The 16,925-nt window shown below is 37.4% G+C and overlaps 3 long non-coding RNA genes across 3 annotated transcripts; all 3 read right to left on the bottom strand.

The window, feature by feature from the left end:
- Positions 1-18: 18 nt before the first annotated feature.
- Positions 19-1,753, bottom strand: LOC132828838 (uncharacterized). Its single transcript, XR_009646159.1, has 4 exons — positions 1,725-1,753; positions 930-1,090; positions 713-780; positions 19-181 (listed from the first exon to the last, which is right to left on the bottom strand). It is a non-coding gene; the product is annotated as an uncharacterized LOC132828838 (long non-coding RNA).
- Positions 1,754-1,930: 177 nt separating this feature from the next.
- LOC132828843 (uncharacterized) lies at positions 1,931-3,665 on the bottom strand. Its single transcript, XR_009646164.1, has 4 exons — positions 3,637-3,665; positions 2,842-3,002; positions 2,625-2,692; positions 1,931-2,093 (listed from the first exon to the last, which is right to left on the bottom strand). It is a non-coding gene; the product is annotated as an uncharacterized LOC132828843 (long non-coding RNA).
- A 177-nt stretch (positions 3,666-3,842) lies between these two features.
- Positions 3,843-5,577, bottom strand: LOC132828844 (uncharacterized). Its single transcript, XR_009646165.1, has 4 exons — positions 5,549-5,577; positions 4,754-4,914; positions 4,537-4,604; positions 3,843-4,005 (listed from the first exon to the last, which is right to left on the bottom strand). It is a non-coding gene; the product is annotated as an uncharacterized LOC132828844 (long non-coding RNA).
- Positions 5,578-16,925: the final 11,348 nt, after the last annotated feature.

The following is a 16,925-nucleotide window of genomic DNA, read 5'->3' as shown; positions in this document are numbered from 1 at the left end:
TTAAATGTCCATACCATTTACGTAGAGGCTGTTATTGTCCAGTGAGTAGACCCCTAAGGTGGAGATGTTGTTGGTGTTGTCTCTGAATTCGTGGTACACAGTGACCCTGTCAACATCCTGCGTAGAATCATTTCTAAACGTGCAGAGTGAATACACGCTGGTGTTGGCAACATTTGCCACACTGTGAGAACAAAATGCATTTCAGAGGTTAACTAAAAATTGTATTATCACGCTAATCATCATTCATCTCCTCATGAATATTATAGGTACTTCACTAAAGTTGGAATCATTCAAAGGACCACCTATTTGGATAATTTACAACTAATTCTATTCTTAAAAGCTTGAATATGAAACATGGGTGTTTAAATATTCACTGATTATACGAGAAATGAAGGGTCAGAGAGTCAAAGTGAATAAAAGGTGAAGGAAGCTGTTCCCTGGTTCAAGATCAAAGACCATTCAATGAATTAAAAGGCACAATTACACTGCACCATGTAACTGAAATATTAAACAACAGGATCATAAATCACTCAACAGTATATGCAACATTCAACCATGAAATATATCTTTGTGATTTTCTGTTGTATAGGTGTTCATTTTCAGACTTTATTACATCATTCCATGCATCTAATTTTGCAATTTAAAAAATACATATTGATTATTTCAATAACATTTGCAGCAATTGTCATTTTTAAACACAAACTGAACTCACCTGAAGGAAACAACATTGCAATGTAAAAATGTTTCATTAATTTTACTCTTGGTGAACAGGGCAGTGAGCTGAAATGAAGTAGAAATCATATTGTTACAGGGTGAAACTCTCAATGATTGGAAAAAGAAGACTAAACCATTTTCTTTTACCAGTAACATAAGAGTTAATCTATCTGCAACATATAGTTATTGCAATAATACTGTAATATATTTGTTACCTGGTGAGAAATAATATTTGATGCAGAACTGAAAAGCAAGGAACTGGAATCTTGTAGACTTTGTGTAAACTCAAGGTTGGTGATTGTGAAGGTCACATTAAATTCAATGGGCTTCTCTGTCACATTTGGAGTGCGTGTTGTTGTCAATGCTGGTGGTAATGCTAGCAGAGGACACAAGGAGAACATTAGTCTGAAAATAAAATACACATTTCCAGATGAACATCCTTCCTGCAACCCACAAAAGCCTTAAAGGTCTAAACAAACATCCAAACAACAAAGTACGAGATTATTGACAGCATTCTGTCAATGTTGAGAGATATATTTGCCCATTTGAGTGCTTGTTTTTCTGATTTTGCTGCATGCTGTCTGTGCAGACAATCTATATCTCCAGATGTCTTGGAATGAACTGTTTAAAATGAATAAACCGAATGAACAGATCTTCACACTGGAAATTTCAGATTTCTGTTGTGAGTTTATGAGCTAGTGTTATATTCTGTATAATGCCATCTCGATTTAATTAACAGTTTTTTATACACCTTATACCAAGAAGATTGGATGCAAAGTAACACAGACAAACATTAATTGAAAATTCAAGGAATTTTCAATACCAGAACTCAGCTTCAACATTAGAGAGAAAAATATTAATGCTCAAGAGTAATAGGGAAACCATTGAATCCGCACAAAAACAGCTTTATTTGAAAATACAGTAACAATCATAAGTGGCAGAGTTGCTTTTAGTTTAACATGGGAATACTACAAACTTTACATGAATCTAAGGCTAAGAAGCATACTTACTTGGTAAAGGTGTTGTTTCATGATAACCTGCAAAAAAAGATTGAAATGTTGTTAGTATCATGTACCGTGTGGAATTTACATTTTAGAAATGGTAGTAAAATTTCATGCATTGTTTGAAATGGACCTAATTCATTCTGAATGATATGGCTAATCATGTACAATAAAATTCAAGTGCACAACATATATCTTTAAATGTCCATACCATTTACGTAGAGGCTGTTATTGTCCAGTGAGTAGACCCCTAAGGTGGAGATGTTGTTGGTGTTGTCTCTGAATTCGTGGTACACAGTGACCCTGTCAACATCCTGCGTAGAATCATTTCTAAACGTGCAGAGTGAATACACGCTGGTGTTGGCAACATTTGCCACACTGTGAGAACAAAATGCATTTCAGAGGTTAACTAAAAATTGTATTATCACGCTAATCATCATTCATCTCCTCATGAATATTATAGGTACTTCACTAAAGTTGGAATCATTCAAAGGACCACCTATTTGGATAATTTACAACTAATTCTATTCTTAAAAGCTTGAATATGAAACATGGGTGTTTAAATATTCACTGATTATACGAGAAATGAAGGGTCAGAGAGTCAAAGTGAATAAAAGGTGAAGGAAGCTGTTCCCTGGTTCAAGATCAAAGACCATTCAATGAATTAAAAGGCACAATTACACTGCACCATGTAACTGAAATATTAAACAACAGGATCATAAATCACTCAACAGTATATGCAACATTCAACCATGAAATATATCTTTGTGATTTTCTGTTGTATAGGTGTTCATTTTCAGACTTTATTACATCATTCCATGCATCTAATTTTGCAATTTAAAAAATACATATTGATTATTTCAATAACATTTGCAGCAATTGTCATTTTTAAACACAAACTGAACTCACCTGAAGGAAACAACATTGCAATGTAAAAATGTTTCATTAATTTTACTCTTGGTGAACAGGGCAGTGAGCTGAAATGAAGTAGAAATCATATTGTTACAGGGTGAAACTCTCAATGATTGGAAAAAGAAGACTAAACCATTTTCTTTTACCAGTAACATAAGAGTTAATCTATCTGCAACATATAGTTATTGCAATAATACTGTAATATATTTGTTACCTGGTGAGAAATAATATTTGATGCAGAACTGAAAAGCAAGGAACTGGAATCTTGTAGACTTTGTGTAAACTCAAGGTTGGTGATTGTGAAGGTCACATTAAATTCAATGGGCTTCTCTGTCACATTTGGAGTGCGTGTTGTTGTCAATGCTGGTGGTAATGCTAGCAGAGGACACAAGGAGAACATTAGTCTGAAAATAAAATACACATTTCCAGATGAACATCCTTCCTGCAACCCACAAAAGCCTTAAAGGTCTAAACAAACATCCAAACAACAAAGTACGAGATTATTGACAGCATTCTGTCAATGTTGAGAGATATATTTGCCCATTTGAGTGCTTGTTTTTCTGATTTTGCTGCATGCTGTCTGTGCAGACAATCTATATCTCCAGATGTCTTGGAATGAACTGTTTAAAATGAATAAACCGAATGAACAGATCTTCACACTGGAAATTTCAGATTTCTGTTGTGAGTTTATGAGCTAGTGTTATATTCTGTATAATGCCATCTCGATTTAATTAACAGTTTTTTATACACCTTATACCAAGAAGATTGGATGCAAAGTAACACAGACAAACATTAATTGAAAATTCAAGGAATTTTCAATACCAGAACTCAGCTTCAACATTAGAGAGAAAAATATTAATGCTCAAGAGTAATAGGGAAACCATTGAATCCGCACAAAAACAGCTTTATTTGAAAATACAGTAACAATCATAAGTGGCAGAGTTGCTTTTAGTTTAACATGGGAATACTACAAACTTTACATGAATCTAAGGCTAAGAAGCATACTTACTTGGTAAAGGTGTTGTTTCATGATAACCTGCAAAAAAAGATTGAAATGTTGTTAGTATCATGTACCGTGTGGAATTTACATTTTAGAAATGGTAGTAAAATTTCATGCATTGTTTGAAATGGACCTAATTCATTCTGAATGATATGGCTAATCATGTACAATAAAATTCAAGTGCACAACATATATCTTTAAATGTCCATACCATTTACGTAGAGGCTGTTATTGTCCAGTGAGTAGACCCCTAAGGTGGAGATGTTGTTGGTGTTGTCTCTGAATTCGTGGTACACAGTGACCCTGTCAATATCCTGCGTAGAATCATTTCTAAACGTGCAGAGTGAATACACGCTGGTGTTGGCAACATTTGCCACACTGTGAGAACAAAATGCATTTCAGAGGTTAACTAAAAATTGTATTATCACGCTAATCATCATTCATCTCCTCATGAATATTATAGGTACTTCACTAAAGTTGGAATCATTCAAAGGACCACCTATTTGGATAATTTACAACTAATTCTATTCTTAAAAGCTTGAATATGAAACATGGGTGTTTAAATATTCACTGATTATACGAGAAATGAAGGGTCAGAGAGTCAAAGTGAATAAAAGGTGAAGGAAGCTGTTCCCTGGTTCAAGATCAAAGACCATTCAATGAATTAAAAGGCACAATTACACTGCACCATGTAACTGAAATATTAAACAACAGGATCATAAATCACTCAACAGTATATGCAACATTCAACCATGAAATATATCTTTGTGATTTTCTGTTGTATAGGTGTTCATTTTCAGACTTTATTACATCATTCCATGCATCTAATTGTGCAATTTAAAAAATACATATTGATTATTTCAATAACATTTGCAGCAATTGTCATTTTTAAACACAAACTGAACTCACCTGAAGGAAACAACATTGCAATGTAAAAATGTTTCATTAATTTTACTCTTGGTGAACAGGGCAGTGAGCTGAAATGAAGTAGAAATCATATTGTTACAGGGTGAAACTCTCAATGATTGGAAAAAGAAGACTAAACCATTTTCTTTTACCAGTAACATAAGAGTTAATCTATCTGCAACATATAGTTATTGCAATAATACTGTAATATATTTGTTACCTGGTGAGAAATAATATTTGATGCAGAACTGAAAAGCAAGGAACTGGAATCTTGTAGACTTTGTGTAAACTCAAGGTTGGTGATTGTGAAGGTCACATTAAATTCAATGGGCTTCTCTGTCACATTTGGAGTGCGTGTTGTTGTCAATGCTGGTGGTAATGCTAGCAGAGGACACAAGGAGAACATTAGTCTGAAAATAAAATACACATTTCCAGATGAACATCCTTCCTGCAACCCACAAAAGCCTTAAAGGTCTAAACAAACATCCAAACAACAAAGTACGAGATTATTGACAGCATTCTGTCAATGTTGAGAGATATATTTGCCCATTTGAGTGCTTGTTTTTCTGATTTTGCTGCATGCTGTCTGTGCAGACAATCTATATCTCCAGATGTCTTGGAATGAACTGTTTAAAATGAATAAACCGAATGAACAGATCTTCACACTGGAAATTTCAGATTTCTGTTGTGAGTTTATGAGCTAGTGTTATATTCTGTATAATGCCATCTAGATTTAATTAACAGTTTTTTATACACCTTATACCAAGAAGATTGGATGCAAAGTAACACAGACAAACATTAATTGAAAATTCATGGAATTTTCAATACCAGAACTCAGCTTCAACATTAGAGAGAAAAATATTAATGCTCAAGAGTAATAGGGAAACCATTGAATCCGCACAAAAACAGCTTTATTTGAAAATACAGTAACAATCATAAGTGGCAGAGTTGCTTTTAGTTTAACATGGGAATACTACAAACTTTACATGAATCTAAGGCGAAGAAGCATACTTACTTGGTAAAGGTGTTGTTTCATGATAACCTGCAAAAAAAGATTGAAATGTTGTTAGTATCATGTACCGTGTGGAATTTACATTTTAGAAATGGTAGTAAAATTTCATGCATTGTTTGAAATGGACCTAATTCATTCTGAATGATATGGCTAATCATGTACAATAAAATTCAAGTGCACAACATATATCTTTAAATGTCCATACCATTTACGTAGAGGCTGTTATTGTCCAGTGAGTAGACCCCTAAGGTGGAGATGTTGTTGGTGTTGTCTCTGAATTCGTGGTACACAGTGACCCTGTCAACATCCTGCGTAGAATCATTTCTAAACGTGCAGAGTGAATACACGCTGGTGTTGGCAACATTTGCCACACTGTGAGAACAAAATGCATTTCAGAGGTTGTCACGGGATCCATTACTTCTTCATGAAAAGACTCGATTCCTCTGTGGAATTTTACCTGATTATATTATATTGTATAAGATTAAGCTTAACAACAATGATGCTATTAACTCGTTAAGTGTCATGGGATCCGTCTACTTCTTCATGAAAAGACTCGATTCCTCTGTGGAATTTTACCTGATTATATTATATTGTATAAGATTAAGCTTAACAGCAATGATGCTATTAACTCGTTAAGTGTCATGGGATCTGTCTACTTCTTCATGAAAAGACTCAATTCTTCTGTGGAATTTTACCTGATTATATTAGATTGTAGCAACAATGATACTATTAACTCTTTATTGTATTTTAGCCAAGCAACAATTAAGTATAACTATGACTATGTGGCAACTGCTCTCTACCAGCTACGTATCAGCTACTTATTGTTTTCTCAGCTAATTAAGTGTTTAACGCGACCTTTAAACAATGCTGACCGAGGCACAGTTTGAGATTCCAGTTCTTTAAACAAATGATGTAATTGCTTAACTTAGACTGTAAGGGATATAAAAGCAGAGCTAAAACAGACAGAACTCATTCTTGTCTTGAAACACAGACAATGAGTCACCCAACCATCCTCTGAACCACCAGGCTTGCAGAAAAGACACATTTGTGCAAAATACGGACCGATCGGATGAAACATACGGACGGCTAAGAGCTTGCTGAAATACGCCTGCCTAAAAGATTCTCGGTTGAGGCACTGCATTCTAGCCTGAAGAAGATACAATCTGAACCAACTAGCTGATACACGCTAGTCTATGAAGATTCCATTTGGGACACTCAGGTATTAAGCTCTGCTTTTATCCTAGGTATCTTTTAAGAACATTCAAAAAGGCTGTAACGATTGTGATTAACTGAAAACATCTGATTGTGAGTATTCAACTTATTATATTGATAAATTTCTATTATATTTTACACCACACACTTCGTATTCGCCGAACCTTTATTTGATAAGATATGTTTACCTTTGTGTTGGTATGTTAAGTCTAGAACTTAGCTGAGAAGGCATTAGGATTGACTTAAAGTGAATCCCTCTCACTCCTAGGTGAAAGGATAAACTGAAGGGACCTAGAGACCTGCGATAAACCCAGCCGAGTTTGTAGCTATCAGGACCATACAGTCAATAGGGACCACTGGTAAACTTGACAGGTAACGGCCTCAGGTATATGCCCGAGGTACTGTAGTTTAATCCGGTAGTAACCCATACCTATTGAGGATATCCACCTGAATAACATAACAATTGGCGCCCAACGTGGGGCTCGAGAGATTGCACTATCTTGAACCTCACGGCGTAAATATTATCTTTGTCACCAAATAAACTCCTTCTGTAGGGATATAGCGAATAGTAAAAAAAAAATAAAAGCCCCTCAAAAAGAAAAAGAAAATGGCCAATATACCTGCCTGTTATTTTAGAAATGATTGGGCAGAAATAGTCGCAGCAGGAAACGACAATATAGTCTCCCCACCTAACCTAAGAGGTCAGGAGGTAAGACTGAGGGCAGATGAGTCAGTCCTAGAAGGACTAAACAGACTCAATGGAGAACCTATAGCAGCAAGACTCCGATACAGGTTCAGAATAGAATATGTAGATGGAACTCACCATCACTATGATGGATGCATACCAGCAGATGGAACTGGAAACCCCCTAGAACCAGCCCACCAGCATACCGCTGGCGTTCTACCAGCTCAACATACGGTAACAGTAATTAGAAGAGAAACAGACCTAAGGGGAAGAGAAGTACCGCTAGTACCAGGCATGTCAGAACATGCCTGGGCAGAAGATATAGCTCAGCAAATTATAGTGGCAGCAGACAGAGTGCTCCAAATACCCCAACTAAATAGAGTAGCAGCACAAGTCCTAGTGGCGCAACATGCTGTAGAAAAAGCCCGATGGCTAATCAATAATCCCAGGCCCGGACAAGCCGGACAAGCACCACAACCGGTAGCAGCCCGCCGTGTGTACGGTGATCCCTCACTGAAGAATTTTAAAATCTGCTTCCTAGACTTTCCCTCAGATGACAGAGCAGCAATAAAATATATAATTCAACATTTCGAAAAACTAAAAGCCTTCTTGGAAGGACTAACCCCCCAAGAAAATTCAGATTTATTTAAAGCCCTGGATTGTCCTGCTTTAGATCAGGAACCGCACACCACCATAAATCTAGTTACCATACTCCATGAAGCCCACAACCGGGTATATGGAACCCAAAGAGCAGGAGCAGCCAACAGGATATTCAAAACACTCCTGGAATCAGGGAGAACAATGCTCCAGGTAGCACAATCCGCTGAAGATCTAGAAATAAACTATGTCCAAGTCAGGTCGCAATTATTCAGACAATTCCAGAATGAAGGCCATGCAAACAGGCTCAGGGAAGCCACAAACAGAGCACTAGGACAGGGACAAAACCCATGGCAAGTATTCAGACAAGAATTAATCAACTTAGGAGAAGTCCTCAATCTATCCCTAGATAGAATAGGAAAACAAAATCCCCACGGACCTCAACCAGAAGCCAAGGAAAGGAAATCAGAAAAACCTAAATCAGAAACCCAGAAATCCAAGGCGCAAGGACGCCAACAAAACCAAAGAAAACCATGGACATACCGACCCCAATATGAACCATTGGTTCAGGTAGTGGAAAAAGTCCAACCCAGAAACCAGGGACCTCCCCGACAGCAGCTACCTCCTAGACCAATTCCAGGAGTAAGCCCAAACTATTTAGGGAGAAACCCCATTCCGAATTATCAAGACCCAAGAGCTAGAGGGGGATACCAACCTCCACTACAGCCAGCCCAGCAACCACAACAACCTCGGGAATATAGGCCACCCCAACAAAATTTTAGACCTAGGCCTCCAAATGGACAAGTTCAACAAGAACGATACAACCTGAGACCCAGAAACAGTCAGGGACAAGCAATAACCTCTGGATCAGCCAGAGTGCAAACACAAGGGGACGAAAGGAATACAGAAGGGCAAAGAATCCACCAGACAGGGATGGTGAGAAAACCCAGACAGACAGCAGCAGAACCATGCTACCCTCAAGAACAAGGAAAAATAGAGGGGTATAAACCCCACAGACAGCAATGGCTCACAATAATGCTAGACACAGGGGCAGAAATGTCATTAATGGACAAAAGTTTGGCAGAAAAACTAAACATACCAAAAGTAGGAACAGAACCTTATCAGGGCATAGGAGCACCTGTAAAATGGGCAGATGTAGGAAAAATCAAATTAATCCTAAAAAATGGAAAACAAATAGAGACTAAAGCTCTAATTATAGAAGGTCTAAAAGACCAGGGAGAACCAGTAATATTAGGATGGGAAGACATTAAAGGACACAAACTACTAGAACAAACAGAAGACAAAAGAACAGAAGACTTAAAAGAAATTTTAGATAAAGAAAGCAACCCCAAAATCAGAGCAAAAATAAAACACCTAGTGCAAACTCACTGGGAAATCTGGCAAAAAGACTCATACCATTGCGGTAATCTAAACATTGATCCCACTCCCACAGGAATGGGACACTTCAAAATCAAAAAGAAGTATGGCATCAACAAACCAGAGATAGCTAGGGAAATCCAAAAAGTCATAGAAAGACTTGAGGAACAGGGAGTCCTAATAGAAAAAGGATCCCCATACAATACACCCATAATTGGAATACCAAAGCCTGATAAGCCAGGAAAGTACAGACTTGTCTGTGACTACCGAGACTTGAATTCAGGATCAGTGCCCTTCTCGTCATACTTTAAAGGAACTCAGACTACATTGAATACCTTAAGAAGGGAGAAATATAAAACTACCCTAGACTTATCAAATGGATTTTGGAGTCATCCAATCCCAAAAGAAGAGTGGCCATATACAGCCATAACAGACACCCTAGGGAGACAATTAGTTTGGACCAGACTCCCTCAGGGATACCTAAACAGCCCAGTAATATTTTCTGCAGAAGTCAGAAAAACAGTACAAAACTTAGCTCCGCCAGGACAAATAGAATGCTATGTAGATGATATTTATATCACTCATGGTGACCTAGAAGAACATTTTGCCTGCCTACATAGAATAATGGAACACCTGTACCATAAGGGATATATAATTGGACTAGCAAAATCCCAGATCGCCAGAGAAAATGTAAAATACTTAGGAGTGGAACTAACCAATGAAGGAAAAGGACTAACTGAAGAATACAGTGAAAAAATAGCTGATATTCAACCTCCTACCAAAATTAAAGAATTACAAGCAATATTAGGCCTATGTAACTATGCCAGAGACTTTGTCCCAGGATATGCAGAAATATCTAAACCCCTGTACAAAAAACTAACCGAGAAAGTATTCTCATGGACTGAAGAAGATCAAAATAACCTAAATGAACTAATCAACCAATTAAATAAAGCAGAAAACATGGGAAAGCATGAACCAGGGAAAGACATTACACTAGAAGTAATTATAGGGCAAGAAAGTGCCACCGTAAGAGTAACCAGTCAAGGACAGAACAAACCCTTCCAATATATCTCTTTAAACTTTACAGAAACAGAGAGGAAATACCCAAAAATAGAAAAAACATGGGTAGCCATAACTAGAGCAGTGGAACCCATCAGAAAAATCCAAGGGGAAGGAAAGATAATTATCCTCACGGAATTGGCAGAATTACAATCCAAACAACAAAAAATAGAAAGGAGCCAAAGGGTCCACTCGGCCAGGTATGAAAAATGGGATATCCTACTAGCTGACCCCACTATAGAAATACAGCCCCTTACAGGAAAAACAGATACTTGGTGGACACCGAAATATAAACTAGCTGCTACTGAAGAAAAAACTGAATTCAATCCAGATATGTACATCTATACAGATGGTAGTGCCCAAAGAGGCCTGGATAAACAAGGTAAAGAAGAAAAATTAACAGGAATAGGAATAGTAATCGGTACAAAACTAAACAATGAGTTCCAAGAAGAAAAGGTCTTAGAAATAAAAGGACCACTGGGAGGTTCAGCCCAGAAAACAGAAGTAAAGGCGTTAGAATTAGCCTTAAAAGAAGCAAGCCAATTTCCTGCAGAACTCCAAATTCTCGTTTGTACAGATAGCTTTTATGCCAGTAGAGGCTATAACGAGGAACTAGATAAATGGAGTGAAAAAGGATTCCATGATTGTAGGAATCACCCCATACAATATAGACAAATATGGGAAGAAATAGCTAGATTAAAAGAAAACCTCCCAAATGTAAAAGTAATACATGTCAGAGGACACCAGAAAGAAGGTGAACACAAAAAAGGAAATGATCTAGCTGACCGAGCAGCCAAAGCCGCAAGTTTGGGAAAAGAATATAAAATAAGAGTAATAACTAGGCAAATGCAAAAAGAGAATCAGGACAAAGAATTGGAAGACTTACTTCAGGGCAAGGAAGTAAAAGGATACCCTAAAAATCAGGACTACTGGGAAGAATCTGATGGGGTAGTCAAAACCAAATTTAAAGATCAAACCACAGAACAGGCTAAGATAATACCCCCTAGGAAAGGGAGAAGAGAACTTATCAAGACGGCCCACGAAGGCTTAGGGGCCGTGCATCCAGGAATAAAAACCACTCAGTCACACCTAAAGCAGAAATACTGGTGGCCTGGGATGAATGCAGAAGTTAAAAGATATTGTAATGAATGCAAAACTTGCCTAAAATATAATATCAAGGGAGGAACTAAAAAAGAACCGAAAATTATTCAGTCACAAAATATGGAGCCCGGGGATAAATGGATAATGGATTTTATCGGCCCATTGCCGACCTCTCACGGGAAAAAGCCATTTAAAAGACCGAATAAATATTGCCTAGTATGTATTGATGAATGTACCGGATTCACCACCCTGATCCCAACAAAGAGTTGTAGGACACAAGATGCTATAGAAGCTAGTGAGTTGATTCTGGTCGCTAACGGGCCTCCCAGAGTAATTCATACAGACCAAGGACCTGGCTTTAAAAACCAGGACTTTAACATGTGGTGTACCGCTCATGGGATACAGCTTGAGTTTAGCACACCTTACCATCCTGAATCGGCAGGAAAGGTAGAACGGAGAAACCAAGATGTCAAACTAGCCTTGGCAAAATTATTGTGCATTCGCGGTGGTAGTTGGAGTCAATGGTTGAAGGAGGTGCAGCTGGCCATCAATAACACACCCATAGATCTCTTAGGAGCAGAGAACCATATAACTCCGCACTATTTGAGATATGGAGTACAAATGAATACAGAAAATAAGCCTGAAATAGAAACCCAAACTAAACTTAAAAAAGAATGGATAGATCTCCTAAAAACTAAAAAAGAAGAATTAAGACAACAAAGGGAACAGAAAATTCAAGAAGACAGAAAATTTTGGCAACCTAAAGTAGGAGATTGGGTACAAGAGAAAAAACAAAATAAATCAGGAAGAGCCTTTAAAGCCCGCTATCATTTGCCTCAACAGATAATCCAAGTAGGAAATAGGACAGTGACAGTCGGGAAGGAAGGTAAAGAAAGGACTTTATCTGTAGATAATATAAGACCAGTTAACAAAGACTAAGAACATGGCAGATTGAATGGCTGTATATTTAGGAGAAGAAGAGAAACACAGGGAACAAATGGAGGGATTTTTTAACCTCCAAGAGAGATGTAAACAGCAGAAATGAAAAAAATTGGAAACAAATATTTAAAGGAAACAAAAAACAAAAAACAAACAATATGGAGTTAGGACAATTAGGGAAAGGCAAAAGGATACCAAAAGTATAAAAAAAAAACCAAGAAAGAAGAGACTAAGACGATTAAACAAAAGAAACTCACGGCAGAACGCTGCTCTAAGTGTATTATAGTTCAACACACCCTACTATTTATAGTATTAGCCTTTCTAACTATAGGATGGATACTTCAGGCAGTAATAAAGCGCAGCCTGGAATGTAACACAGGTAATAACCCCGACAGCAACAGTAACTCGACAAATTCAGCAGGAATGCCTCTAATAATAGGAGGATTAACCCTATCCAACATGGCCCTAGTAATGTTAGGACTAATTACGATAAATGTTGCGCAAGCTCAAAAATATGAAACTTGGACAGATCCAAGACCCTCAGCAGAAATAATAGGAGAAGAAATTATAGGACACACATACACCTTAGACATAATAGTCTTAAAACAGGAGCTTGTGAATGAAAACCAAGAACAAGATCAAAGAATAGATAATCTTATACAAAATTGGATAGACGAATTACTATCTTATAGTATACAAAATGTTACAACAAATGAAGAAACCTCAGAGAGAGATAGATGGCTCTACTGTTTATACAAAACGTATAACCGTTCAGACTATCAGATCCAGGATCAAAAAACCACTATAACTGCTCCTATCCTATTATTATAAAAATAACACCCATATAATTGGATGCACCGATAAAGCCACACAATGTTATAGCCCATCAGGATACAATACCGCTCTCCTCCAAAACTGCCCAAATGATAATAGAGCAAAAAGAAATGAAACCCATGGACCATGGTCCTGCAAAATTCCCAACTCAGGAAAAGTAGTATTTAAATGTGGATACACTTATGAAGTTCCTTAGGATAATTACTATGAAAATAATACCAAAAAGTATAACACTGAGGCAGAAAACCCAGATGGAAATCAAACATCTAAATGGAAATCAGTATATCAAGACTGGAAAAAATTAAAATACTTCTTAAAAGACCCACAAAGACAGGGAACTGAAATAAAAGTAGAAAATACAACTCTGTACTGCTACCATTGGGGCAGGATGTACTGCTACAAAACAAAGCAGAATGCCACCTTTTGGGAACAATCTTCTCCTGATAGATGGCTGGTGATAACCACAAATCAAAAAAAGCAGTAACAGCAACGATAATGATAATAATAATAATAATAATAGACAACAACAGGCAGAAGCATATATTAAGGATTTATTCAAAAATCAGAAAATACAATGGGAAAACTCAAAAAACCTAATAATAGAAGTGATAACAATCAAAAAAGACCAAGCCTGGCAAATTGCCTTTAATGACCTTAGAAATCAATTAAATGTAATAACTAGACGATGGTTGCATAACACCGTAAGAACAGAAAACAGGACAACAGCTGATTTAACCTCAAGGGTATACAGATCCCACGTGGAAAACAAAGATCAACAACTAAAGATCTCACTAGTAGAGATCAAATCCATTCTCACAAACGAAAATTACGAAACTAAAATAAAACAACCAATTTGGCAAAGCCTAAAAAATGGGTGGCTAAAAAAGGAAAAATGTATTCAAATTAACAATCAGCCTCAACTGATCGAATTCTCTAATTTAATCCTATTAAAACCCTGTGATAATAACAAGGTTCAATATGTTAAAAAAGATTGCCAGATAGAGTACTTTCATCTGGAAATACCTGGCTAACAAACCAGTCAGGAGAATTTAATGTTACGACAGGACATGTCGGATGTAATGACAAAATTATGAGACAAAACAGAGAAACTTATAAGAACCCGGCAGAAAAAATTAATCTAAAAATAGAAAAACCCAAACCTGACCTAGAACATTTTGAAAGAATGCTAACCATCTATTCAGAAAAGCAATGGATGGAGATAACCTTCTCGGGCCCAACGGATGACGAGAAGCTAAAGACCTTCCAGACCCTAATATCAAAAGAAAGGAAGGCTGACCAAAAAACTCTACAGGAAGAGATAAAAATATGGGTAGAAGAATCAAGAAAAAATTGGTATGATAACTTGCATATTAATGCATGGACTATGTCAGTATTACAAACTACTGCAAACATTTGGGTGCAAATCTATGATTGGATTTATTGGATTCTATCATGACTTGGCCTAGAACAATATACACCGCTCTTAGTGGGACTTATCCTACTCTGGGTGTTTGTGGTCGTAATTTGGCCATTTCTCAAGCCATTAATCAAAGGATTGATTCCAGAACGAAAATAAACCACATTCTGCTTCCTCGACCGGCAAGCTTGGATGAAACCACAGCCAAATACCAAGAAGTCCTAGACTTCCTGGGAAAACAAAACCAAGACTTACTTGGGACTCTGAACTATTGTGAAGGAATGGGAATTTCTCGAACCAATGTGATATTTTCTCCCACATGAAAGAACAATTTAGCCCTGTAGTCATGCCCGTAAGTCTATGGGACGCCTACTGCCACCACCTACCCATTATAGGAGGAAACATTCTGAAAGGACTCCAGCTCCTTTGGGGCTTGGTAGAATATAAATGGGTCCATTTGACCCTAGGTATAGGACTAATTCTCACAATTATGATTGGCTTTGAATTTAAACGAAGAAAATTTGAAATTACTAAGGGAGAATGGGGATCGTTTTTAACACTGATCTACTCAACCATAATCATATCTTTTAATTACGAACCAGAATGGGCCATTTCTTGTGCTACCATTCACTTGATTCTAAAGACATTAATTGTCTGTCATTCGGTCTTAACACAGACCTCAAACCAGGATAAACCTTCGTTTGTCCAAACCAAAAACCAAACCAAACCTTTGAAACACAGACGCGACCCGTCTTTGGGTGACGCTAAATCAGAAAAACAAAATAAGTCCAAGCAGCTACCACCTTGGAAGAAACCAAAACCACAGAAAACCTGCGTACCAAAATGGAACCAAAAACTTACATTACTGGAACTCAACAAACCCTCTGCATCTATGCGAAAAAAAAACAACCTCAATATTCCTTTATCAATATCCAAAAATTAAAGAATGGGTAACTAGAAAGAAGGAAACCAACACCACACGGAATACGGATGGGGGACTGAGCCAAGAACAGTTCTAAAAGAACACAACATTGGACAATGTTTAAATTGTAATGGACGTAAAAAGGCACAGAGACTAATATGCACATTTTGCTCAATGCTATTCGAAGAATTGAATATGAACATATTACTTTCTGTATGCAAACCAACAAAGATGTTGCCAGACCCAGATTTGATCAAAGGGGAACGCATTCGACAAACACCCCTTTCAAAAGAATATATGGTACAGTATGACCGTAGAAGAGGCCATAACCTGGCTGAACACTTAATGATACCCTCCATAGGAAAATATACCTTTGTGGACTGTCTGAACTATGTTGCAAAACTACAAAAGCGGAATGAAGAAAACCTAACTGACCTAAACATGCTCCGATCCAACATAAAACAAGACGAGTTTAATTACGTAACCAGAGAAGCCAACAGACCGTTACCTCATCCACAAATCGATATGATAACCGAATGGTCAAAATGGACATGGTCACCTAAAGCCATAGAAACGGTGGTAACTTATACATCACCGACCCATGATTGGAAATGGACGGAAAGAGAATATAAGAACCCACCTGGATACAATGACTGCCTCCTGAGGGAACTCCGGAGAAAACACAAAATATCCCCCTACATGGCATGCGAAAGAGACCGCAAACAGGATCTCAAAGACTACCATGAGTACAAAATGAGGATTCTGAATGAAAGACCAAAACGGATGGTCCAACAAACTTCATGGTACAGTTGGAAACACGATGGCTGTCAAGGCCCCGAACCAAAACCAACATGGAAACCAGAGGTCCAGCTCTTTGACCACCAACATGATTGGAAACGAAATCCACTGATGAAATTCGTCGGAACCCCAACAACTGAATCTGATCATGAAACCCGCCATGGGAAGTCTGACTCAGAATGATTTCGCATAATTAAATGAAATGTATGCGTTGATTTAATGTTGCCTTTTCCGCTTTACTCACAATAGCTCTCATAATAAGAGCGTCAACTGCAACAAACTACACCGCTGATGAATAAAGTGAAGATAATAATAATGGAGCGCAGAAAAACGAAAAACTCCTGATACATGCTGCTATTGGTACAACAATCATTGTAGAACTCTGTTCAGCTATCATTTGAACTTTTTAAAGACACATGGGGAAATCTCGCTTTTCAAG

Source organism: Hemiscyllium ocellatum, chromosome 28 (assembly GCF_020745735.1).
Source record: "Hemiscyllium ocellatum isolate sHemOce1 chromosome 28, sHemOce1.pat.X.cur, whole genome shotgun sequence".
Classification (NCBI taxonomy): Eukaryota; Metazoa; Chordata; class Chondrichthyes; order Orectolobiformes; family Hemiscylliidae; genus Hemiscyllium; species Hemiscyllium ocellatum.
This window is presented reverse-complemented; position numbering and strand designations above follow the sequence as displayed.